The sequence below is a fragment of the Cynocephalus volans genome, chromosome 4 (assembly GCF_027409185.1).
Source record: "Cynocephalus volans isolate mCynVol1 chromosome 4, mCynVol1.pri, whole genome shotgun sequence".
Lineage (NCBI taxonomy): Eukaryota > Metazoa > Chordata > Mammalia > Dermoptera > Cynocephalidae > Cynocephalus > Cynocephalus volans.
The window spans coordinates 114,187,984-114,213,135 of NC_084463.1; the positions used below are offsets into that span (position 1 = coordinate 114,187,984).

Below are 25,152 nucleotides of genomic sequence, written 5' to 3' on the forward strand. Positions count from 1 at the left end.
GACCAAGGTCTTAATTACAGCAAGTAGAGATTATATGCTTAGAATAAAACTCACAACAAATAGCACTTACAGGCAAAAATACTCCTGAAAAATGAGCCTGCTGAAGACCCTTCAGATGCAGACTAGTCCCTCGGTTCTTGTTTGGAAGAATTTCTCAAGAGGTTAGTGATGCAGCATTGTCCCAGTTCTAACAAGATCATTGTGTCTAAAGGTTAATTGAACATGAGAACTCTGTAGTCAGACTGAATCCTGCCTCCACCACTTACTACCCGTGAGATGTTAGTCAAGACACTTAACCTCTCTGTGCCTCAGTTTTCTCATCTATAGAATGGGGATAACAACAATGTCAACTTCATAGGACTGTTGTGAGGATGAAATGAATTAGTAGATATACAGTGCTCAGAAGAGTGCCTATGCATATATCAAGTGTTATAAAATTGTTAGCTGGTATGATAATTCATTTTCTGTGATCTATTTCTTGCCTTGGACCCCAGTTCTCATAATTGGGTCTCAATCTTCATGCATTTGTCAATTCTATAGATATTTAGGGACTGCCTGCTATCCAACTGACATTGTTCTTTATGTAGCCTTTTTCCCCAGTGAGATCCATGTAGGAGGCCTGTCTTTGCCCCTCCAGGGATGAGGTCCCTCCCTTGCTCCTACCAATCCTTGCAAGCCCTAGAATTCTGCCTCTTAGAGCTTCCAGGCCGGCCTGATGCCCCGTGTCTCTCCAACACCATCTGCTCCTAATCCCTGGGCTCTCCTTACACCAGGGGCTTCCTGGCCTGCCTGCTCATCTCCACAACCAGTCTTTCTGTCTAGGCTTTAAGCTCAGCTGCCTGGTCTGGTCTTGATTCTGACAACACCCTTGAAATTCGTTCAAGCAATGGATAATTTATTCAATCCTTTATTTTCCTCCATGGAAGAACTAGGAAGCCAGACCTTATCAAGTCAAAAGAATTCCTGCTGTCCCCTTACTGCAATAATTTATCTCTAAGAAACTAAAAAAAAAAAAAAAAATACTAAGGAAATATCCCTCTAATTGTAAACTATCCCTCTTCATCAGGAGAAAACAGACCTCTCCTGCCTAAAGTGCATAAACAGGACTCCTGCATTTTGCCAGAGCTCCAGGGACTAATAGGCCACCAGCTGCCACCTTGGGCTGCAGGGTTTTAGGAACTTGGAAAGGGAAACTTTCCATCCTAATTATTGCCTTTGCAGTGTCCTCAGCTACCAGCACAAGGTGGTGGACGTGGGTCTGAGCCAGCTTTTGTGTTCTTAAATAATAAAGCTAAGATGCTGTCCTCCTTAGCTGCAGAGCCCTGGACATTCACCAGCCAACCAACTTTCCTGAGTGTACCTACTATGTGTAGGCCTTTAGAAAACAAGTCTCCTCCTCATGTACTTTTTAAAGTATTGGAGGGAAGCTAATATTCAAGGCAAAACTAATAAAGTTCGGATGCTGCCAAAGCAGAAGGGACTTGCCCAAGGTCACAGAGTTCAGAAGGGGCAGATCCAGGATTTCATTACATCACCTGGGTGAAAATACAAATTCTTCAGTAAATCTCACCAGCGTCACCGGAACTTGGCTTGTTCCATCTTAATCTCTTGCCCTTTGCATCTTATACCTTGGCTCCACATCTGCTTTAGGTTTCTGGACAGCATCCTGCTCGTTCTGATCTCCAGGCTTTGCACAGGCTGTTTCATGTGCCTGCAACACTCCCTCGAGCCCCACCCCTTCGCGTGGCTGACTGCTGGTCGCCCTCTCGTTCTCAGCATAAACCCCAGTACCTCAGAAAGCCTCTTCCAATTCCTCAATCTGGAGCAGCGTCCCTCCTCTTTTCTGCTTTGTGGCTATCCTATCACGACACTGTCCATACTGCGCTATAATTGCCTATCCTCATGTTTAATCCCCCTCACATGCTGCGAGATCCTCATGGGCAAGGCCCTTGTCTGGTTTTTCTCTGAATCCCCAGGATCATGCATAGGACTTTAGAGTACAACATGTGGCCAGTGAATTTTGTTGAATTAAGATGAACCAAAGTCTCTCTCTACCAAGCTGCCTCCCTAAAGGGTCAAATCCCAGAATAAAGACACCAGCTTTGCAGTGCCTGGCAATGGTTCCAGGAAGGCACGCCTGGCCCAAAGTACCTGACCTCTGATCTTTAAAATGTTCTGGGGTAATTTTCAACCTTTCACCTTTACTTCTTTACAAGCTCACAGCTCATCGCTGTCATTTTCCTGTCACCATTCCCCTTACATGAGAATCAAACTTTCAGTTTCCATCTGGTGAAGCTCAAGCTTAGGGTAGGCCAGAGCAAGCTTTGAGAGACAAGGAAAGAAAAGTAGCTCTAGGAGAGAGCAGAACTGTGGTTACCAGAAGCAGGAAAGGGGGAGGAGGGGCAGAAAGCAAGAGGTTGCTTAATGGACACATAACAGCTAGCTAGGAAAAATAAGTTCCATGGGTGTGCAGTTGTGCTAGGCATCTATAATTAACAGTAATTTACTGCACGTTATCAGATGGCTAGAAGAGAGGCGGAATGTACTCATCACAAAGATGATTTTTGTAATGATGAATATGCTAATTACCCTGATTCAGTCATCACACATTGTATATATGTATGGATATTCAACTCTGTACCCCACAAATCTGTATAATCAATGCCTTTCAATAAAAAAAAAAAAGTAGCTCTGTTTCTACCTTCACTTCCTTTTAAAAGTAAACTTTTTATGGAAGCATAACATACATACAGAAAAGTGGAGAAATCGTAAGCATAGAGTTCAGAGTTTCACTTTCATGTTACCAGCACAAAAACCAGAAAATGACTAGGACTCCAGAAGTCTCCTTTTTGTCCTCTTACAGTCACTACTTCCCCAAAAGGCAACAAACTTGACCTCTATTGTAGATTAATTTTGTCTGCTTTAAAACTTTTTATAAATGTAAATGGAATTTTGCTGTGTATACTCTTCTGTATCTGGCTTCTTTTGTTCAACTTTATAGTTTGTGAGATTCATTAATGTGATTGCATATAATTTTGGTTTGTTCCTTCTCGTAATTGTATCATATCACACTGCATGAATATACCACATTTTATTTATCCATTTTATTATGGATGAACATTTGAGTAATTTCCAGTCTGGACTTATTATGAACAGTGCTGCTATATGCATCCATGCACATATCTTTTGGTAAATATATGTGCGCTTTTCTGTTGACTATATAGTACATGTGGAATTGCTGTGTCATAAGGTAAGGGGACCGGCTTTAGGAGATACTGCTAAACAGTTTTCCACAGCAAGAGAGATCTCATTCATCTACATCCTTGCCAATACTTGATATTATTGTTTGAGTTTGTTGGGGGTTTTTTTTCTCATTTGAACTACCTGATATATGTGTAGTGATATCACATTGTGATTTTAATTTGGACTTCTTGGAATTTTCCTGTGTGTTTTCATTGGCCATTTGTATAACCTGAAGTGCCTGTGCAGGTCTTTTGATAATTTTTTTCTGTTGGGTTGTCTGCCTTTTTCTCATTGATTTGTAGGAGTGTTTTATACAGTCTTGATATAGTTCTTTGTCCATTATATGTGTTGCAAACATATCCCTATTCTCTGGCTTGCCTTTTTACTTTCCCAATCTTTGATAATATAGAGGTCTTAATTTTAATGTAGTCCGCATTCTTTTTTTCCTCCATGGTTAACACTTTTTGTGCCCCATTTAAGAAATCTTTGACTACTTCAAAGCTTTAAAGTCCTGAAGATCATGAAGATGTTGTCCTATGTTTTCTTCTAAAAGCTTTATAGTTTTTATTTTTCATGTCTAGATATTGAATTGATCCATAATTGAATTTGTGGATAGTATGAGGTAGGAGTCAATAGACTTTTTAATTTTTTTCAAAGAATCATTTACTGGGATGCTCATCTTTTGCTTGCTTTATTACTGTCACTTTTGTCATGTATCTGTGGGTCTATTGCCTGGACTCTATTCTGTTATCCTGCTCCATTGGTTTATCTGTGTATCTATCTGCCAATAACAGCCTTAATTATGGTACCTTTATAAAAAGGCTTTGATATCTGGGAGTGTTCTCCAACTTTGTTCTTCTTTAAGATTATTCTGGCTGTTCTTAGCCCTTTGGATTTCTGCATAAATGTTAGAATTGTGATCTCGATTTTTTTTAAAATGCTCTTACTTTGATTGAGATTGTGTCGAACTTATGGGCAAAGTTGAGGAGATTTGACAACTTTACATTATTGAGTCACCTAATTAACGAGTATGTTATATTGCTTCATTTGTTTAGATGTACTCTAAGTTTTCTCAATAATGCTTTATAGCTTTCTGTGAAGAGGCAGTCTTGTTCATTGTTCATGAGATTTATTCCCAGGTATTATATATTTGATGCTATGGTGAATAACAGCTTTTTAAAATTTCATTTTCCAAAATGAAATTGATTTTCGTTTGTTGACTTAGTATCCAGAGAACTTTCTAAATTCACTTATTAATTCTGTTAGTTTACATATAGATTATTCTGGAGTCTTTACATACACAATTGTATATACCAGTAATTCCCTTCTAATCCTTATGCCTTCTCTTTCTTTTTCTTGCCTTATTGCACTGCTCCAGTAAATGCTGAATAGATGTGGTGTGATACTGGGCATTCTTGCCTTGTTCTCAGTCTTATGGGGAAGGCTTTTAATATTCATTATTAAGTATGATTTTTGCAATAGATTTTTTGTTTATATTTTTTACCAAATAAAGTTCCCTTCTATTCTTAGTTTGCTGAGATTTTTTTTTTTTTTTTTTGAAATTGTGTCTCTTGGCCATTCGTATATCTTCCTTTGAGAAATGCTTATTCAGCTCCTTTGCCCATTTTTTAATTGGGTTACTTGTTTTTTTGTTGTAAAGTTGTTTCAATTCCTTGTATATTCAGGATAGTAATCCTTTGTCAGATGTATATTTTGCAAATATCATCTCCCACTCTGTTGGTTGTCTTTTAACTCTGTTAATTGTTTCTTTTGCTGTGCAGAAGCTTTTTAGTTTGATATAATCCCATTTGTTTATTTTTCCTTTGGTTGCCCGTGCTTTTGGGGTCATATTCATGAAGTCTCTGTCCAGTCCCACTTCCTGGAGTGTTTCTCCTATGTTTTCTTTAAGAAGTTTTATTGTTTCAGGGTGTATATTTAATTCTTTAATCCATTTTGAGTTGATTTTGGTATATGGTGAGAGGTATGGGTCTAGTTTCATTCTCCTGCATATGGATATCCATGTATCCCAGCACCATTTGCTGAAGAGGCAGTCTCTTCCCCAGTGTATAGGCTTGGTGCCTTTGTCAAAGATCAGATGGCTGTAGGTGTGTGGGTTGATTTCAGGATTCTCCATTCTATTCCATTGATCAGTGTGTCTGTTTTTATGCCAGAACCATGCTCTTTTGGTTATTATAGCTTTGTAGTATAGCTTGAAGTCAGTGTTATGCCTCCAGCTTTTTCTTTTTTTTTTTTTTTTTTTTTTTTTTTTGCTCAGCATTGCTTTATCTATGCATGGTCTTTTGTTATTCCATATAAATGTCTGAATAGTTTTTTCCATTTCTGGAGAAAATGTCATTGGAATTTTGATGGGGATTGCATTGAATTTGTAGATCACTTTGGGTAGTATGGACATTTTCACAAGGTTGATTCTTCCAATCCAATAGCATGGGATATCTTTCCATCTTGTGTCCTCTTTAATTTCTCTCAACAGTGGTTTGTATTTCACATTATAGAGATTTTTCACATCTTGGTTAACTCTATTCCTAAGTATTTTATTTTTTTGGTGGCTATTGTAAATGCGCAGGCTTTCTTGATTTCTCTTTCTGCATGTTCACTATTGGAGAATAGAAATGCTACTGAGTTTTGTGTGTTGATTTTGTATCCTGCAACTTTGCTGAAATCATTTATCACCTCCCAGAGTTTTTTTGTAGAGGCTTTAGGCTGTTCGATATATAGGATCATGTCATCTGCAAACAGAGACAGTTTGACTTCATCTTTTCCAATCTGGATGCTCTCTATTTCCTTCTCTTCTCTGATTGCTCTGGCTAGTACTTCCAACACTATGTTGAATAGGAGTGGTGAGAGTGGAAATCCTTGTCTAGTTCCTGTTCTTAAAGGAAAAGCTTTCAGCTTTTCCCCATTCAGGATGATATTGGGAGTGGGTTTATCATATATGGCTTTAATTATGTTGAGATAATTTCCATCTATACCTAACTTATAGAGAGTCTTTATCATGAATGAGTGTTGAATTTTGTCAAATGCTTTTCAACATCTATAGAGATGATCATATGGTCCTTGTGTTTGATTTTATTGATATGGTGTATTACATTTATTGATTTGCGTATGTTGAACCAACTTTGCATCCCTGGGATGAATCCCACTTGACCATGGTATATAATTTTGTGTATGTGTTGCTGTATTCTGTTAGCTAGTATTTTATTAAGGATTTTTGCATCCATATTCAACAAGGATATTGGCCTATAGTTTTCTTTTTTTGTTGTATCTTTATCTAGTTTTGGTATCAGGGTGATGTTTGCTTCATAGAATGAGTTTGGGAGAACTGCCTCTATTTCAATCTTTTGGAACAGTTTGTAGGGAATTGGTGCCATTTCCTCTTTGAATGTTTGGTAGAACTCTGCAGTGAACCCATCCAGTCCTGAGATTTTCTTTGTTGGGAGCCTTCTGATAACAGCTTCAATCTCCTTTATTGTTATTGGTCTGTTCAGATTTTCTACATCTTCTTGGCTCAGTTTTGGTAGTTTGTGTGTGTCCACAAATTTATCCATTTCCTCCAGGTTTTCAAATTTGTTGGCATACAGTTTTTTATAGTAGTCTCGAATGACTCCTTGTACTTCAAATGTATCAGTTGTAATATCACCTTTTTCATTTCTAATTTTTGTTATTTGGGTCTTTTCTCTTGTTTTTTTAGTTAGCCATGCTAATAGGTTGTCAATTTTATTTATCTTTCCAAGAAACCAACTTTTTGATTCATTGATCTTTTGTATCATTTTTGGGGTTTCAATTTCATTAAGTTCTGCTCTGATCTTAATGATTTCTTTCCATCTGCCAAACTTTGGGTTTGGATTGTTCTTGTTTTTCTAGTTCTTTAAGGTGAAGTATTAGGTTGTTCACTTGCCATCTTTCCATTCTTCTGAAGTAAGCATTTAATGTGCTAAATTTCCCCCTTAGTACTGCTTTTGCAGTATCCCACAGGTTTTGGTATGATGTATCATTGTTTTCATTGGTTTCAATAAATTTTTTGATTTCCTGTTTGATTTCTTCTTGGACCCATATGTCATTAAGTAGAATGCTGTTTAATTTCCATGTGTTTGTATAGTTTCCGCAATTTCATTTGTTATTGATTTCTAATTTTAATCCATTGTGGTCTGAGAAAATACATGGGATAATCCCAATTTTTTTTAGGTTGTTGAGACTTGATTTGTGAACTAACATGTGATCTATCCTGGAGAATGATCCATGTGCTGATGAGAAGAATGAATATTCTGACATCATTGGATGGAATGTTCTGTAGATATCTGCCAAGTCCAATTGGTCTAGAGTGTTGTTTAGATCTTGCATTTCTCTGCTGATTCTTTGCCTAGATGATCTCCAATATTGATAGTGGGGTGTTCAGGTCCCCTGCTATTACGGTATTAGTGTCTATTTCCTTCTTTAGGTCTAATAGTTTGCTTTATAAATCTGGCTGCTCTGACATTGGGTGTGTATATATTTGTGATTGTTATGTCTTCTTGATGGATCAATCCTTTTATCATTGTGTAGTGGCCCTCATTATCTCTTTTTATGGTTTTTAGTTTAAAGTCTATTTTATCATATAAGAATAGCTACTCTGGTTCGTTTTTCATTTCTATTTGCATGGTATATCTTTTTCCATCCTTTCACTCTTAACCTATATGTGTGTCTTTGTAGGTGATGTGAGTCTCTTGAAGGCAGCATATAGTTGGGTCCTCCTTTTTAATCCAGTCAGTCAGTCTGTGTCTTTTGATTGGGGAATTTAATCCTTTTACATTAAGGGTTGTTATTGAAAAGTGTTGATTTACACCTAGCATTTTATTGATTTTCGTTTGGATGTCTTAAGTGTCTTTTTTTCCTTTCATTCTGATTTACTGTTTATCTACTGTATTTGTTGGTTTCTTGGGTGGTAGATATACTTTCTCTTTTTTTCTCTTCATTGTTAGCCTTTTTATTTTACTAGTGGGTTTTGATTTTTCTTGAGTTTTTATGGCAGTGGTAGTTATTTTTCAGGTACCAAACCTAGTACTCTCTTTAGAATTTCTTTCAAGCATGGTTGTGTGGTAGTGAACTCCCACAGTTTCTGTTTGTCCAAGAAATATACTATTCGCCCTTCATTTCAGAAGGATAGCCTTGCAGGGTAGAGTATTCTTGGCTGGTAATCTCTGTCTTTCAGTATTTTGAATATATCATCCCATTCCTTTCTGGCTTTTAGGGTTTGTGATGAAAAGTCTGATGTTAGTCTGATTGGGGTTCCCTTATAGGTGACTTGACGCTTCTCTCTTGCAGCTTTTAAGATTCTCTGTTTATCTTTGAGTTTTGCCAGTTTGACTATAACATGTCTTGGAGAAGACCTTTTTGGGCTGAATACATTGGGGATCTTTGAGCTTCCCGAATCTGAACATCTGTGTCTTTTCCTATACCTGGGAAGTTTTTTGCTACTCTTTTCTTGAATATGCTTTCAATGCAATCTCCTTTTTCCTCCCCTTTTGGAATACCCATGGCTTGGATATTTGAGTGCTTAAGGTTGTCTGATATCTCTCTTAGATTTTCTTCAATGTTTTTAATTCTTTTTTCTTTTCTTTTCTTTTTTTCTTTTTTTTTTTTTTTTTGTCTGCCTGTGTTATTTCAAACAGCCCCTCTTCAAGGTCAGAAGTTCTCTCTCCTGCTTCTGCAAGCCTGCTGGTTAAACTCTCTGTTGTGTTTTTTATTTCTTTGAATGAATTCTTCAGCTCGGCAAGCTCTGCTACATTCTTTTTCAGGGCATTGATTTCCTTGTACATTTCTTCTTTCAGGTCCTGTATACTTTTCCTCATTTCATCGTGTTGTCTAGCTGAGTTTCCTTGTATCTCATTTAGTTTTCTTAGAATTATCACTCAAAATTCCTTGTCAGTCATTTCAAGGGCTTCTTGTTCTATAGGATCTAGAGTTTGAGAGTTTTTAACCTTTGTTGCTTTGCCTCACACAGATTTGTCACCTTGCTTCCCCTGGGTGATGGAGCTGCAAAAAGGATTACTCAAAAGCCCATCTCTTCTGAGCAGCGAGAGACCCCAGAGTGGTTAATCTCCCAGAACCCTCAAGAGAGAGGCATTCCTTCCTTGGGAAAATAACCGCAAATTGGGGTTCTCACCCCGCATTTATTCTCAAGACCAGGAAGTTACAGGAAAAGAACATAGGTAGGGTTATGGCCAATTATAGTTTAACAGTAGAGGCTGGTAACATTCAGTAAAATAAGCAAAGTGACATTCCATGATGCAATATGCAAAAGGTTAAGTCAATCCACCAACAAAAGCTTGATCTTAGCAAACATTCTCTTTTCCTACATCAATTTCCCAGTATCTTTACATATCAATCAGTAACTTGTCTGTCCTTTAGTTAGCAACCTTGCTGTGCTACAATTCTTTATCTTACAGCAGAGACTTTAGCCTGGGGAAAATTTCCTGTCTTTTGCAAGGTTAACATTTCTATATGTACTTTTAAGAAGTTAGGCTAAACCTGAAACTGCAGGGCTTTGGAGGCCCTGTGAAATACATTTGCTTTATAAATATTGGTAATATTCCACACACCTTGGTGGTGTACTTTCTTGATTTTTCATGTTTCTGGTATCTTTCCTTTGGTGTTTAGTCATTATGGTAAGGGATTTCACGGTCCACTTGTTTGACACTATTGTCTGGCTAGGATCCTGCCAGGACTGACAATTTGGCATGGCGGCCTCAGTGCCTGTGGGCAGAAGGTTCGGGCCTCTCTGGGCCATGGGGATTGGACTGGGCTGGGAGTCCAGCAGCAGCACCTACCTGTTCCCACATGGGTGCCTCGGGGCACACGGTTGCCACAGCTCTTGGGCCTCTGGCGGGGGAGGGAGACCTCTCTGGTCAGTGAGCAGTCGCTCAGGCTGGCAGTGGGGTCGGGTGGTGGCAGCACCTACCTACTTGGTCATGCTTTTGCCTCAGGATACATGGTCGCCTCAGGATGCATGGTCATCGTGGGTCTCGGGCCTCTCCAGGGACTCCTCCATACTGATTGAATTTTGAATGTTAAACCACCCTTGCATTCCTGGAATAAACTCCACATGGTTGTGGTGGGGAATACTTTTTCTAAATAGCTGGATACAGAGTATGCTAATATTTTGTCTGGGCTTTCTGCATCTATAGTTATGAAAGAGATTGAGATTCTATCTTTACTTTTATCTTCAATTTTGAGATGGATTTTTTTACCCCAGCCTGACACCTCTTTTGTCCTATATATAGGCTTAGTTAAACAGACTTTTCTTTTATTATTAGCTGAATAAATGTTCCCCAGATCTTGTAGCTTCTGTCTTATTGGCAGAACAAAAAGCTTTCCCGTTGGTGAACAAATCATGAGCCAAATCCTGGTTCAGCCACTCACTGGTAATGTGTACTCTGGCAAGTTGCAGATTCTTTCTGAGCCTGTTTCCTCATCAATGAAATGGAATTGAGAAATAAATTAGACAATGCATAAGAAAGCACTTGGTACAAGTAGGTGTTCAGTAATTCCTATTTCTCACTACCTTTTTGCTCTGCTGCTTAAAAACTTTTCACAAACAGAAGAACATTTGCTTACTTATTTACCAGGCTTATTTAGCCCACAGAGATAAGATTCAACCTGAAAAATGCACTAATGGGAGTGGAAGAAGTCCATTCTTTTTGTTACACTCTAAAAACAAAGCAAAGTTATTTACTGTCCCTGCTAAGCTTTTAAATACAAGCTCCTAGACTTTTAAAATTAGATAAACATTGCTAGAATTTATCATCCAAAGTGCTACAGTTTCTTCCCTGGGGCTTCAAACTTAGGTGTTAATGGTATATTAAACATTTGGAAGCTGTCCAGGAATATAGCCTCTCTCCCATATATTACAATGTTTATGTGGAAAAGTCAGCTTGGAAAGACAATTTTAAATAAAATTTCTCTTTCTAGAAATATGATCCCAGTGTAAGTTGTCAGTGCATAATAAACCTTCAACCAGTCTCTACAGCAGTAATGGGAATGAGAGTCTGGGGGTGCCCTGAATTATGTTCTTTACCTCTGAGATGAGAATCAGGTAATTGGCTAGGCTTTAGAGATATCCACATAAATCAGGAGTCAAAAGTTAAAAAAAAACTGGGCTAGGAAGGCTGAGTCCAAAGAAGACTGAAATATATGAACACCAAGAAACAATAACCCCAATATTATCAGGGGCACTGCATAGGCACTGTTCTACTTCTCCTCCTGTTGTCTCCACCCCAAGAGCTAATTCTAGCGATAGCCTTTGTGACACCAGAATGACCTCCTAACTAAATCTGGACTTGGCTCAAGCTGTGGATCCCCCAGTGGAGAACAAAGGGGAAGGCCTTAAGTCTGGCAGACCAGAGGCAAACCTCAGCCCTGTCTCCTACTATCAACTGAGTTCCTTCATCTATAACATGAGAATGCTAACTGACCTACCTAACAGTATCACTGTGAGAACAGAAGGACATTAGCTGACACCTATGGAGTGCATGATGCAGGGAGCGTGCTCAAAAAATGGAAGTGGTCGTAATTATAATGATATTAATGATGATTGCAATGACAACAAAGACGACATCTTAGTCTTTGGATGGAGGGGTGGTGAAGAGTCACTGGTATTCCGCTTATAGAAACAGGAGGAGCAGCCCTAGCTGGCTCTCATCTAATCCCCATAATTATTTTAGGGATCTCTGGGCCCAAACACATGATCTTAGCTGGATGAGCCATGTCTCAATTTGGGTTCCCCCAAAAGCAGAACCTGAGACAAGGACTTTAGGTAGTTTATGCAGAAGGTGACAGAGGAAACAGGAATGAAGGAGTAGGGAGAGAGTGACAAGGGAGGAGAGTCAACCTAAGTGTGCATTATTGAGGTCACTGGCATCAGTGTGCCATCCAGAATTGTCCACCTGCCAGAATTGTCTACTAGCACCCACCCCACCCCCCGTAGGCCAAGGGCTGTCTACAGGAGCACCAACTTACCCTTGCTCCCAGGCACTTGCTTGTTGGCCAAGTGGACTCAAAGCTTCAGAGAAGACCATGAGGCAGTAAATGGAAAGAAGCAGAGTACACTGGAGGTGGACCCTCACTGATGGCATGATGTGTGCTCACACCTGCCTACCACAGTTGTGGCTGAAATTAGAGGTGGATGGAGCATGTGTGACACAGGGTACCAAATGCAACTGCTAAAGGCCAAGTCTTAGTTCAAGTGCAGACTTCTGCAAGTTGTCCACCTGCCACATGTGATTCACAACTGTGACAGACCCCAGTCCCCAGTGGGGTCTAGCCTCTTCCATCCTGTCTTCCCAGAAGGAGCTACCTGCACAGTTGGTCCTTATACTTAGCAGTACTCAGACCTACTCCAGATTCCAGAGCTGTGTTGTCCAATATGATAGCTGCCAGACACACGACTTTTTAAACTTAAATTCATTAAAATGAAATAAAATGTAAAATTCAGCTCCTCAGTCACATTGGCCACATTTTAAGTGCTCAATAGCCATAGATGGCAAGTGGCTATTATATTAGACAGTGATGTACAGAGAGAGCACTTTCATCTTCGTGGAAAGTTGATTTAGACACTGCCGCTCTGGAGTAGGTTGGCCTGGGTCCAAATCCAGACTGTACCACTCACTAGCTGGACAGCCCTGTGCTTTCACTTCCTAATCTGTAAAATGGGCTTGTTTCAAGGATTAAATGAATAACAACATATAAAGCACATGGTAAAGACCTACTAAATGTTAATAACTATTATCATCTCCCAGTTCCTAGGGCAATACTTAAGTGAGGCAGATAGTTCTAAAAGAGCCTGCAGCCTCGATTTAGGCCCTGTGTCCCTAGGAGCTCTGCTCTGCGTTCCTAAATTATCTCCATGCTCAAGATGTTCGTGCCCATATGCCCCTGGGCTTCCAAATAGAGATGCATCACTTTCAACTTCTTATCAGTTGCCCGCCCTACTTCCAGGAGCTGGAACCTGAACATGACCCCCAGCTCATCAGGGCCCTACTGCCTGCTTCTGGGGACTTCTGTCTATATCCCTGACTCATTCTGCTGCCATTTTCCCACCACTTGTACCACCCACCCAGTGGGCTTCTGTACCCCCAGCGCTGACTCTGTCTGAACCACAGCTAAGCTGACCACATCACTTGCAAAATCCTTCTATCCCCTAAGACCTTGCCCTACCCTAAACAACAGGTCCTGTGCATGTCCCAGTTGGCTCCCAATCCCTACCTTCCCTGGAGAAATAAAATATTAATATTAAAAATAACCATTTATTGAATTTTTTTATGTACCAGAAACTATACCGTTTTTACATAGATTTCCTTTTGTAACCCCATAACAACAAGTACTTCTCTTCAATAGAAGAGGTACTATTATTATTTCCATTTCACAGATAAGAAAATTGAGCTTTAGAGAACTTAAGTAGCTTGTTCAAGGTCACACAGCTAGTATATGGTGGAAACAGGAATGTGAAGATGACCTTAAACCAGTAGGAGGTTCCCTTTTTCTTTTAACACATTTGAAAAGAAGGATGAACCGAAACATACAACAACATGTGTGAATCTTAAATGCATTATGCTAAGTTAAGGAAGTCAGACTCAAAAGGCTATATACCGTACGAGTCCATTTGTATTATATTCTTGAAAAGGCAAAATTATAGGAACAAAAAACACAACACGGTTTGCCAAGGTCTGGGACTGATGGAATGGGGTTGACTACTAAAGGTTACATGGGAATTTGGGGGTAATAGAGCTATTCTATATCTTGATTGTGGCAATGGCTGCATGATTGCATGCATTTGTCAAGACTTGCTTCACTGTATGTTAAAGAGAGTGAATATTATTGACTTTCAAGAGTACTTTTAACATGAGAAATAAAGGCAGATAGTAATTTTCCTCCGATTGCCCCCGAGCAATCGTCCAACTATGGGGATAGAGAGGTGCAAAGTCACAGTTTTACTTGTGACTTGGTGGAGCAGATAAGCTTAGATGGGAGCTCAGGTTCAGAGAGCAAGGAAAAGAATTCAAGGAGAGGAATGGAACCAGCTCAGACTGACTTTCCTGAAAAGCCTGGAGGTGCAGGAAAGTCAAAAGATAGGCTTTTGTGGGAAAAGAGCATTTGATGGAAGATTTTTCTTTTCTTTACTTTTTTAATCAAAACAAAACACTTGAGTATGGAAACCACCCATGGAGAATCATAGGGTACAGGGAGGGGACTGACAATTGGTAAAATATCTGTGTCAGAGGAGTTGGCCCTATTTACAAGGTTAAAAATATTCACAGCTCAGAGTAAAAGGAGGCCCAAAGGGGAGAGGGGAATGTCTACCTAGGTGTAAACCCCCACCACGGGACGTTAGGGCTGTGGGCTGCCTGGCGGGCCTCTGCTGCCTGGGGGCCGCAGGGTAGTGAGGGCCGGAAGGGACCCGGGAAGCTGGGCTCAGGTGTCCAACGAGGCAGAAGAGGCTCTAGCCTCGAAAAGCAGCTGGGAGTCGCCGGGCAGTTGGGCGCTCAGCTCCCTGGGTTTGTGGGTGGGGAAAGAGCGACAGCGCCCTGCGCGTGCCCGTGATGGGGCTGGCGGGGGGCGGAGGGGGTCCCTCTCTGTGGCAGGACCGAGACGCAGAGACAGGGCTGACCGAGGACTCTGCTGGACTCTGGCCCGCGGGGCGGTGCTGAGGACAAGCCCCTCCCCAGGCAGCGGGGCGGGGCCTGATTCCCCACCTGCCGCGCCCGTCAGCGCTTCGATCCTGGTGGACGCCCTGGGAATTGCATAGTTTCTCTGGGGGTCAGCTACATGGGACCCTTCTAGCCCCGAGCCTGGGCCCAGGTCTGCCAGGCACCTGCCTCCTGGGACGCGCTGCTCGGACGCTAGGGCTCTGAGGTGTGTACGTACCCCAGGGACCCCCGCTTGCCTCGTGGGGGGCAAGGAGCTGGGCTCTGGAGCAAACTGAGGAGAGAAGGCTCTGATCTCCTGTCCCACAAGCGGCTGGTCCCTGGTATTACTGCAGGGTCTTGGCCTCTGACCTGCCAGATTTGGTTTTGTGAACAGAGCTCCAGGCTGCCTCACCCTGGCAGGAGACCCCATGCCCATGGGGAGGGGGCAGCCCCAACGCCTGTCGGAAGCTGTCCCTGAGGGTGACAGGTCAGAGGGACTGTTGCAGCCCACCTGGTTTGAGCTATTCTGCTTGGTGGCCGGGAGGCCTGGCAGGCGAACTGTGGGTGCTCAGGGTGGGGGCAGAGGGGAGCAGGGAGTGGGGCCTAAGGGAAGCTGCATCCTGCGGCTGGCGGCTCCCTGGGCAGGGTCCTGAGATTCTGGTTCAAGCGTCCTCGGTCGGGGTCTCCCTCGTAGAGTGCGTGTCTGTCAGCACACAGCCCGCATCCTGGGGTGCAGCGGTCACAGCAGCGGGGGCCCATTCAGGCCAGCGACCTCGTGCGTGAGGGGGACGGGGCGCCTTGGAGGCCGTGCGGTCGCAGAGGAAGACCTGGGTCGCCTTGCAGTGGGTGATGGAGAAGCCAACATTGCTGTCCAGCTGGGACAGGATCACCAGGACCTGCCTGTGCAGGGGGAGCACGCCGTCCTGGGTGCACAGGCTGCTGCCGTGGACACCACGCTGCAGCTGTCGTGCAGTCGCACTACACATGCAGGTTGGACTTGAGGTGGCGGTTCTCCACCACCACGATAAGCCCGCCCGGCTGTGCACCAGGTAGTAGCAAGTCATGCCCACGTGGCCCAAGTAGCGCTGGCTGTAGCTCTCGGTGAGCAGTATGATGCCGTCAGCCAGTGTGGGTAGGCTGGGCCTCCATGGCCTCCACAGCCTCCACCGCCTCCCCTGTGAACAGACGCGAACTCTAGGGGCAAGCACCTGGCCCAGCAGCTCGCGGTCACCTTGCAGTGCCTGCCCCATGCCTCTGCCAAAGGGCTGGAGGCCTGCACAGCGGTGGGGGGCCCCAGCAGTGTCGGGTTCCAGTGGTCGAGGACACAGCGCCCCACAGCATACTTGCCAGGCTCCAGCATGACTTCACAGTTGACAAACTTCTTGAGGGCACGTTTGCTGTGAGCCCACAGGAGGCCCAGGCTCAAGTGGCCACTGCTTCCAAAGTTGTCCCCGATGCAAATGTCCAGGAGGTGGCTATCCACAGCATCTGAGCACCTACTGCCCTCCTGGAAGAGAACAAACTCCAGCGAGGTGCACTCCAGCATCAAGCCCACGGGCTCACTGGCCATGCTGGGGAACCAGTCCTGCACTCCCACCTCCTGCCAGTACAAGTTCACTCTGCGGATGTCCATGGAGTCGAAGTACCAAATGAAGTCGCTGTACTACATCCAGAAGACGCCCTTGCCACTGCCATGGGGCACGAGCTCCCCATGCAGGTGCCCCAGCCAGTTCAGCCCCTCCTTCAACTAGCTGCCTTTCTGGGAGAAGCAGCACCTTGGGTTCAAGAGCCAGAGGATCCTGGTGTCCTGGAAGTCACGCATGGCCAAGATGGAGTGGGCGTGGCAGGGGCGCAGGCCTAGGCCCTCATAGGTGGCATCGTCCACCTTCATGTTGCTCCCCACCCCCAGGAGGCGCCCATGAGGAACCCAGCCTCCTTAGAATTCAGCAGATGAGGTCAGCGTCAACAGGCTCCTCATGGGGCTTACTGGAGCTGACCTGCAGCTCCAGGCTCTAGCAACGGGGTGCGGATGAGCATGGCCAGGCCTTCCATGGTACACACTGCCTGGAGGGCAAAGTAGGAGCTGTATAGCTTGGTCAGTGCCTTCTTGCTGAGGGCCACCCTGAGCTGCTTCAGCTGCGCCTGGGAGGAGAAGAGGAAGCCGGCCTCCTTGCAGGGCAGCATGTAGTCCATACATGGTCCACGTGCTGTCCTTCTACAGCCACACTTGGTAGGCACCGTGCACACTGGCTGTGCGTGCCCTGGGCTCAAGTCTGTGAAGCTTCCGTGCGGGTGACAGCTTCCAGCATTGTGTGAAGCAGTGGCCACAGCCCCACGAGATCCTCTTCAGGGACTAGGGTGCCTCATGGTCTGTGTTCCTCACTCTATGGCTCTCAGACATCTTGCAGGGGCTGCTGGGGAACTGCTGGTGAGGCCCAGTGGCCGTCAGGAGCCAGGCGGCCAAGGGAGGACAGGAGGCAAGCGGTCCAGCCGTGGTCACCTGTGAAGCTTCCTGGCTCCAGCAGGTTTCTGAGAGCCCTGGCAGTGCTGGCCAAGCCCCTGACATGGTCGAGCTGGGGATGGTCATGTGATGGAATATTTTCTTTCACCCAGAATGAGAAAACTTGAACCTATTCACTGAAAGGGAAAAGCTCTTCAGTGAAGGAAAAATTAAAGGTGCACCTTACGCACATTTTTACCATTTCCAGCACTCTTCATTTCTTCATGTAGATCCATGTTTTCATTTCCCTTCATCCTGAAGAACTTCCTTTAATATTTCATGTATTGCAAACATGCTGGTAATAAATTTATTCAGTTTTCATTTGTCAAAAAGTCTTATTTTACCCTCATTTTTGAAGGATAATTTTGTAAGATATAGAAGTATACGTTGGCGGTTTTTATTTGTTTTAAAACTTTAGAGGTGTCATGTCATTGTTTTCTGGTTTGCCTGGTTTTTGAAGCAAGCAAGTCATTCTTTGTTGCTATAATTGTAGTGTGTCTTTTATTGCTTCTGGTTGCTTTTAAGATTTTCTCTTTACTGAGGCTACCAGAGGTGGGGTGGGGTAGTGAGAAATTGGTAAAGGGACACAAAAAATGATTACATTGTAAAAAAAAATGATTACATTGTGTAATGTTGAATATACTAATTATCCTGATTTGAGCATCACATAGTGCACTTAGGTACTGATATTCAATGCTGTACCTCACAGATATGTACAATCAATTATATTTCAATTTTTAAAAAAGAAATAAATAATAAATTAGGGAATGTAGACTACCTATACTAATTTATAACTCTTAATGCTCACAATATAAAACAATATGTTAAAAATATTTATTCGAGAAAAAAGTATTTTCTGTTTATCTTTACTTATCCGATTATGATGCACTTAGATGCCATTTTCTTTGTTTTAATCCTCTTTGGGGTTTGATAAGCTTCTTGGATCTGTAGGTTGATATTTTTCACCAAATTTGGGAAAATTTCAGACATTGTTACTTCAAATATATTTCTACCCCAGTCTCTCTATCCTCTCCTTTTGGGACTCCAATTACCCATATTAAACCACTTACTTTTATTCCATAGGTAAGTGGGATTCCAGTTCATTTTTTTTTTCAGCCTTCTTTTTTCTCTCTGAATTATTTTGAGTTGTCTCTATCATCCTATCTTTCAGTTTATTGATCTTTTACTTTGCTTTATCTTAAAGCAGATATTATATTTTTCAGTTCTAAAATTTCCATTTGGGCTTTTAAAAATAGTTTCTGTTTCTCTGTCAAGACACCCTATCTATCGACTCATTATGTTCATCTTTTCTTTAAATTCTTAATCATATTGATAATAGCTGTTTTAAAGTCCTTGTATGTTAATCCCAACATATCAGTCATCTCAGGAACTCTTCCTATTGAATGTGTTTTTCTCCTGGCGTTGGGTCACATTTTCCCACTTCTACACATGTCTAGTAATTTTTCATTGCATGACAGACATTGTAAATGCTACATTGTTGAGTGTCTGGATTTTTTTGTCTTCCTTTAAAGAGTAGGGAGTTTTGATCTGGCAGATGGTTAATTTATTGGTGGATCTGCTTGATTATCTTCCAAGTCCTGTTTTCTAAGCATTGTTAAGGCAAGCGTAGAGTAGCTATTACTCTAGGACTAAAGTGGTTTTACAATAAGTTGTGGCTTTTTTAGGCTCTCAGTTGAATGCTCAGAGTGGTCAGCAAGTTCTCTCTAATATGGATTATTAGAAGTCCTTTATCTCCAGCATTGTGTGACCTCTGGGATCTCCATTCAGCTCTTAGTCCCCCGTAGCTGTTCTCTGCCAGGCCTGGTGGAGTTTCACCTTGCACATATGCAGCTTAGTATTAGTCAAAGATTTAAGGGGACTCCCATACCAATTTCTGAAGTTCCTTCTCTGTGCAGCTCCCTTCTCTCTGACATTCTAACCCTTAAATCCTATCTACTTCAGCAGCCCCAAATTCTAATCTCTATCCCCTCAGCTCAATTTACCATGCTCTGCTCTGCTCCCCCTTCCTGTACCACAAATCAGTAAGTGTCCCTGGCAGATTGCCAGTACAAACAAGGGCTCACCTCTTGTGTTTCCCTTCCCTTAGGGATCATAGTCCTTTGCTGTCTGTTTTCCAGTATTTGAAAACTGGTGCTTCATATATTTTGCCCAGTTTTATAGAGGTCTAGTCCAGTGCCATTTACTCCTTCAGAGTCAGAAACAGAAGTCAAGTTCATGTATATAGATTTGGAGGTTGTATACAGAACTATCTTATTCTCCTCTTTGCTTCATATTGCCTTTAAGATAAAATAAAAAATTTCCATTAACACATTCATATCCCTTCATGACTGCCTGGCTTATTGGTTTTACCAGTGATCATTCACTCTCTACACATGTGTGTGTGCACGCAACACACCCACATACACACTACCATGACCTACCGCTGGTTTTCAACATACCTCTGGCTTTTTCTTATGCCTCTGCTTTTGCACCTACTGTTTCTTCTGCAAAAATAACCTCCCCTCAACTTTCTGTCTCCCTTTCTAACTCCTACTTATGCTTCAGAATTTAGCTCATCTGACATCTCCTCCAAGAAGTCTTCTCTGGTACTGTCTGCGTTGAGTGTCCCCTTCTTTGTGCTTTAATATTTTGTGTTTGGCTTTATCAAAGTTGTATCACACAGACTTTATTGTAATTACCTGTTATGATCTGTCCTTCATGCCCTTCATCTGACTTTCCAGACTGAACGTCTTAAGGACAAGGACCAAGCCTGACTCATCTCAGAGTCTCCATGGCCTGGCATGGGTTTCAGCAAATTTTTTATACAAAGGGCCAGATAGTAAATGTTTTAGGATTTGAAGTCCAGACAGCCTCTGTTGTAACTACTCAATTCTGCCATTGTAGCTGAAAGCATCCATGAACAATATGTAGATAATAAGTAAAATACAGAACTTTATTGGGACAAAAACAGGCAGCTGTAGCTAGCTGATATAACCTGGCCTAGCACATAGTTATAAGCCAAGTAAATGTTCATTGAGTGAATTAATAGAATGGAATAGAATCTCTTATTGGAGGCCTTAGAGGAAATGGAAAAGAATGTAATCAATTTCATAAGTGCAAGGGTTTCCCCAGGAATGGAAAAGTGACACTTCTCTTGAGACCTTAGGGAAGGAAAAAAGGATAGTTGAGGCAGAAAGATAGAACTGAGGATAATGGAAAATTGAGGAATCTCTGGCCTAATTGACAGACCTCCCCATGCACAATTTTTGCCAGGAGGCCATGCTGGGATGGGATCCTGGAAACCAGACTGGCTTGGTCAGAGTGAGTTTCTGAAGCAGCCAAGAACAAGGAATGCCAAAGGGCAAGTACAAGCTGTGTCCTGGGAAGCACCCAGGGGCAAACCCATAGAAGCCAAGTTCTGTAGCCAAATACAAAGCATCAGAAACCAGTCAGATTCTGGAACCATGCCTAGGGTGAAAATAACAAGGACCAGAGGGAAGTAAAAATCCATGACAACGTTTATGAATAAAACTGGCAGGTCCACAACATTTTCTGGTTACTGGCCACAGTGTGCATGGATGAGTCTGTGGATGGGTTGACCTTAGTCTTTTCTGAAGAATTAAGTGACAAGATCATCTATTAAGAGATAAAGAGAGGGGGGAACCTAGAATTTAGAGATTGGAGGAGCTCCATCTGGTGTAGCTACTACTGCAAATTCCATCAGGGCCCAAACCAAAGATTTGCTGAAAGTACTGTGGGTGAGGCTGAGGTTAGATAACAAGAGGTTGCAGCAATCCAGTCACTTAGGTTGTAGGACATTCCCTAGTGAAGCAGTATAAATGGGTGACAAGGAAATGAATGAGTGGCTTTCTTCAGGATTAGGATTGGCAGAGAAATGCAGCCACTGGCCAGGCTGCATTTCTAATATATAACATCTGCTATATTAGTCAGGGTTCCTCAAAAAAACAAAACCAATAGGATGTGTATGTATGTATATAACGATATTCATTATAAGGAATTGGCTTGCCCAATGGAGGTTGAGAAGTCCCAACACATGTAGTTAGCAAGCTGAAGACCCAGGAGAGCTGATGGTATAGTTCCAGTCTGAGTCTGAAGGCCTGAGAACCAGGATTGCTGATGGTGTAGCTCTAGTCCAAAGGCTGGTAGGCTGAAGACCCAGGAAGAGCCAATGTTTTAGTTTGAGTCCAAAGGCAGAGGGAAAAAATGATGTTGCAGCTTGAAGGGAGTTAGGCAGAAGGAATTCCCTCTTACTTGAGGGAGAGTCAGCCTTTGTGTTCTGCTCAGGTCTTCAACTGACGAGATGGGACCCACCTGCATTAAGGAGGGATTTACTCTGTCCACCAATTCAAACGTTAATCTCATCCAGAACGCCCTCACAGACATACCAGACTAAAGTTTGATCATATGACTAGCTTCCCCATAGCCCAGTCAAGCTGACACATAAAATTAATCATCTCACCTGCCATGTGCAGAACACCTCAGAGAATCCATCTACCATGCAACATGCCTCCTCCAATACCAGACAAAAGACCAGACATGGTTTTTCTTTGTTCAGTGCTGGCCTTTTAGGTATCATTGTAAATACTGGTAATTTAGCACCAATGATGACAACAGATAAGATGTCAGAAAAGTCATTACACATATATTCAAGATATCTCCTGTGGTGGCTTTTTAGACAAATGCACCTGGTTGGCCATCAGTATCTTAAACTCACATGTTTAATCATTTTTTTCCTCCCAGCTTCCTACCTGCCTCTATCCCATGTCAGCTGCATCCAAGCTATTGGGAAAAACATCTAGACCCAGATATGTGTAGGCCACTTGCACACTGCTGGAACCAGTGAGGGGCTAAACCAAAGAGCTGTGTGCTTATCTGAGAGCCAGAGGGGTTAGCGATAGTCTTTGCTTCTCTGCCCCTGCCAACTAGGATTGAGGCCACAATGTTTCACTAAAAACCCCAGAGGTAGCCTCCCTGATTATTCCTTTAAGAGGCCACAAGCATTGACCTTGTCACCTTCTCTCCAGGCCTCCTGATATCTGGGTCTTCTCTCTCTCTCCTTCCTTTTTTCCTAGAGGATGGTGGGGTCCAGGGGTAAACTTTCTTGTGTCTCAGCTAACTGGGGTCTGCTTAATCATCTTATTCTGAAGGCCCCAGACCACTGAGTGCCATTTAGATGATTCCTTACCATATTTTGCACATTCAGGTCCTTGCATCTGACATTCCTGTCATCTCCACCCACTAGTTCTAAGTCAAACTGCCATCCAATCACCCAATCAGATTCTCCTCACTTACCATGCCTTCCAGAAACTTGTCTGGGTTTGCCCTGCCCTATTTAGATTTAATCTTAGTAGATAATATTTACTGAGCCCATTTTGTGTGCCAGCCACCAGTCATTATCTCATGGACTTCAGCCTCAGAACAGCACTAGCTGGCCACATCACTGTCCCTACTTTACAGATGAAGAAACTGAGGTTGAGAGTCATTAACTGACCTGTTAAACCAAGAAAGTTTCAGAACTGAGACTAGAATATACCTTAGTCTGATCCAAAAAGCCAGAGTTTTAACTACTTCACCCAATTGCCTCCCAAGGACTGTCCAATCTTTCATCATACTGGCTCATAGTCCTGACGCTTTGTCCCCATTTCCTCTGCCACTGCCCTGTGTCAGATCCTGCACAATCCACACAGGGAATGTTGAAAGGTCTCCTGTGTGGTCTCCTCACCCTTGGATCCTCTCTTTTCCTGCCACTGTGTGTGTCCTGCCAGAGGTATGGCACAATGTGGCGGAGAAGAGCTGGCCTCAGGCACCAGACAGGCCCAACTTTGAATCCCAGCATCCTCACTCGCCTGCTTTGTGATCTTGGGCTAACTCAACCTCTCTAAGTTTCCTCGTGTAAAAATAGGAATTATGAAAACATCTGTATCAAGAGAGTTTTCCTTTTGAGTACTTAAGGAGATGGCGTTGGCATAGTGGCTGGCACATGGTAAGGGCTCAATACATGTTAATTATTGTTATGTCATTCATCCCAGAGGGAATCTTCTATTATGTTTCCCCCTTTCCTGATGCCATTTGCCATGAGGGACACTCAGTACTCTCTACAACCTAGCCCTGACTTTCTTTTTTTAAATCTAATCTCTCTGTCTTCTAACTCTCCAGTCTACCACATGGTCTCTTCCATTTCCTGATCTCTCAGTGGAATGTGGGGAAAAGAGCATGTGTCTTCTGGGATCTGGGAAACCCGCGTTAGAACCTCAGCTTTGCCTCTCCTAGCTCTGAGAGTTCAGGCAGGTTCCTTAACCTCTCTGGGCCTTGATTTTCTTATCTATAACATGGGGATATAGTTGTAGTGGGTATTACACATAGGAAAGCATCATCTAATGCCTAGTAGGTGTTTGATCCTCTTATCTATGTTGTCAATAGAAGCCCTGCTCCTCCTGTCCTACCAGTCTTCCCACCTAGTATGCTGCCCTCCTTTCTTTCTATTGCTCTAAATCTCCAAGAGCGCTCCTTCCAATGGGAAAGTTTCCTTGCTTCTCTGCCTTCTTTTGGATTGTTTTTTTAGATCCCCATAGTGCTTTATATCTCCAATACTACTGAGAACTTTGTTTTGTACAGTTTCTTACAGCTTTCACACTTCTTCCCAAAACCAGCCCAATTTATTTGCACAATTCTGGGAGATAGTCCAGCCTAGTGATTATTACCCTTATTTTTAAAAGGGAACCTGAGGCTCTGAGATATTGAATAACTGATTCATGGCCACAGATGGAGGCCTGGAGCCCCAGTCTTCTGGCTCTTGGTCACCATGCCTTTCTCCACTGTACTATTTTGCACCTGAGTGACTGCTGCTCACCTGACATTGATGCTCTTTCTAATGTTGCAAATTGTTTTTCCATCGCTGCCTGCCTTGTTCTCCCTGGGAGGATGTAGTCTGGTCTCTTCCCCCAGCCAGGTGCCTTGCAAATATCTATTATTTGGTTGATGTCATTAAATGTGTTGAAATTTGAATTCATGTGTTATGTTGCAGGACAATTGTAGAAAACCAACAACTGTATTGGCTGTAAGGTTGAACTGGTACAATTAAATTGTATTCGGGAGTAGAACCGTAAAGACAGATCTCACTCTTCAGGTGCCTGCTTCTCTGCACTCATGCCTTTGGATTGTGATTCCTTGGATTTGGAGAACTGGGACTTAGCTACTCCATCCTCTGTGCTCTGAGTTGTCCTATAATAACCCCGACCTTGCTGGGTTGTAACCAATCTGCTTATCCATCTGTTTCTCCCACTCCCTGACTGTGAGTACCTCCAAGGCAAGAGCCATATCCAATTCCTGTCAGTGCCCAGGGCCTGCCACTGTGCTTGGCACGTAATTAATGGAAGTTGAATGAAAACACCAGAAAGACCCATCTGGGTCCACCCCCTTACCCCCCTATGATTCCCATTCTCTTATCATATTCCATATTTATACATAATTCTTATCTCTTATACTGAATTAGGGGCAGGTTTCATGTTTATTCACTTTTGTAGCCTCCCTAACAACCATGAAAGGAGGAAACTATAATTATTGAGTTTCTATTGTATGCTAGTAGTGATTTTACATATATTATCTCATTTTTAAAATAACTTAATTTAATTCTCATAATAGGTCAATAAAGTAGGCATTATCATCCCTGAATTACAAAGGAGGGAGCTAAGACACAGGGAAATAAAGTAA

The 25,152-nt window shown here is 42.6% G+C and overlaps 1 protein-coding gene and 1 pseudogene across 1 annotated transcript in view; one reads left to right on the plus strand and one right to left on the minus strand.

The window, feature by feature from the left end:
* SPON1 (spondin 1) overlaps positions 1-25,152 on the plus strand; it is a 271,707-nt gene that overhangs the window by 140,068 nt on the left and 106,487 nt on the right. The gene's annotated exons all lie outside the window — the stretch shown is intronic.
* LOC134375019 (calpain-15-like) lies at positions 15,584-17,487 on the minus strand (annotated as a pseudogene).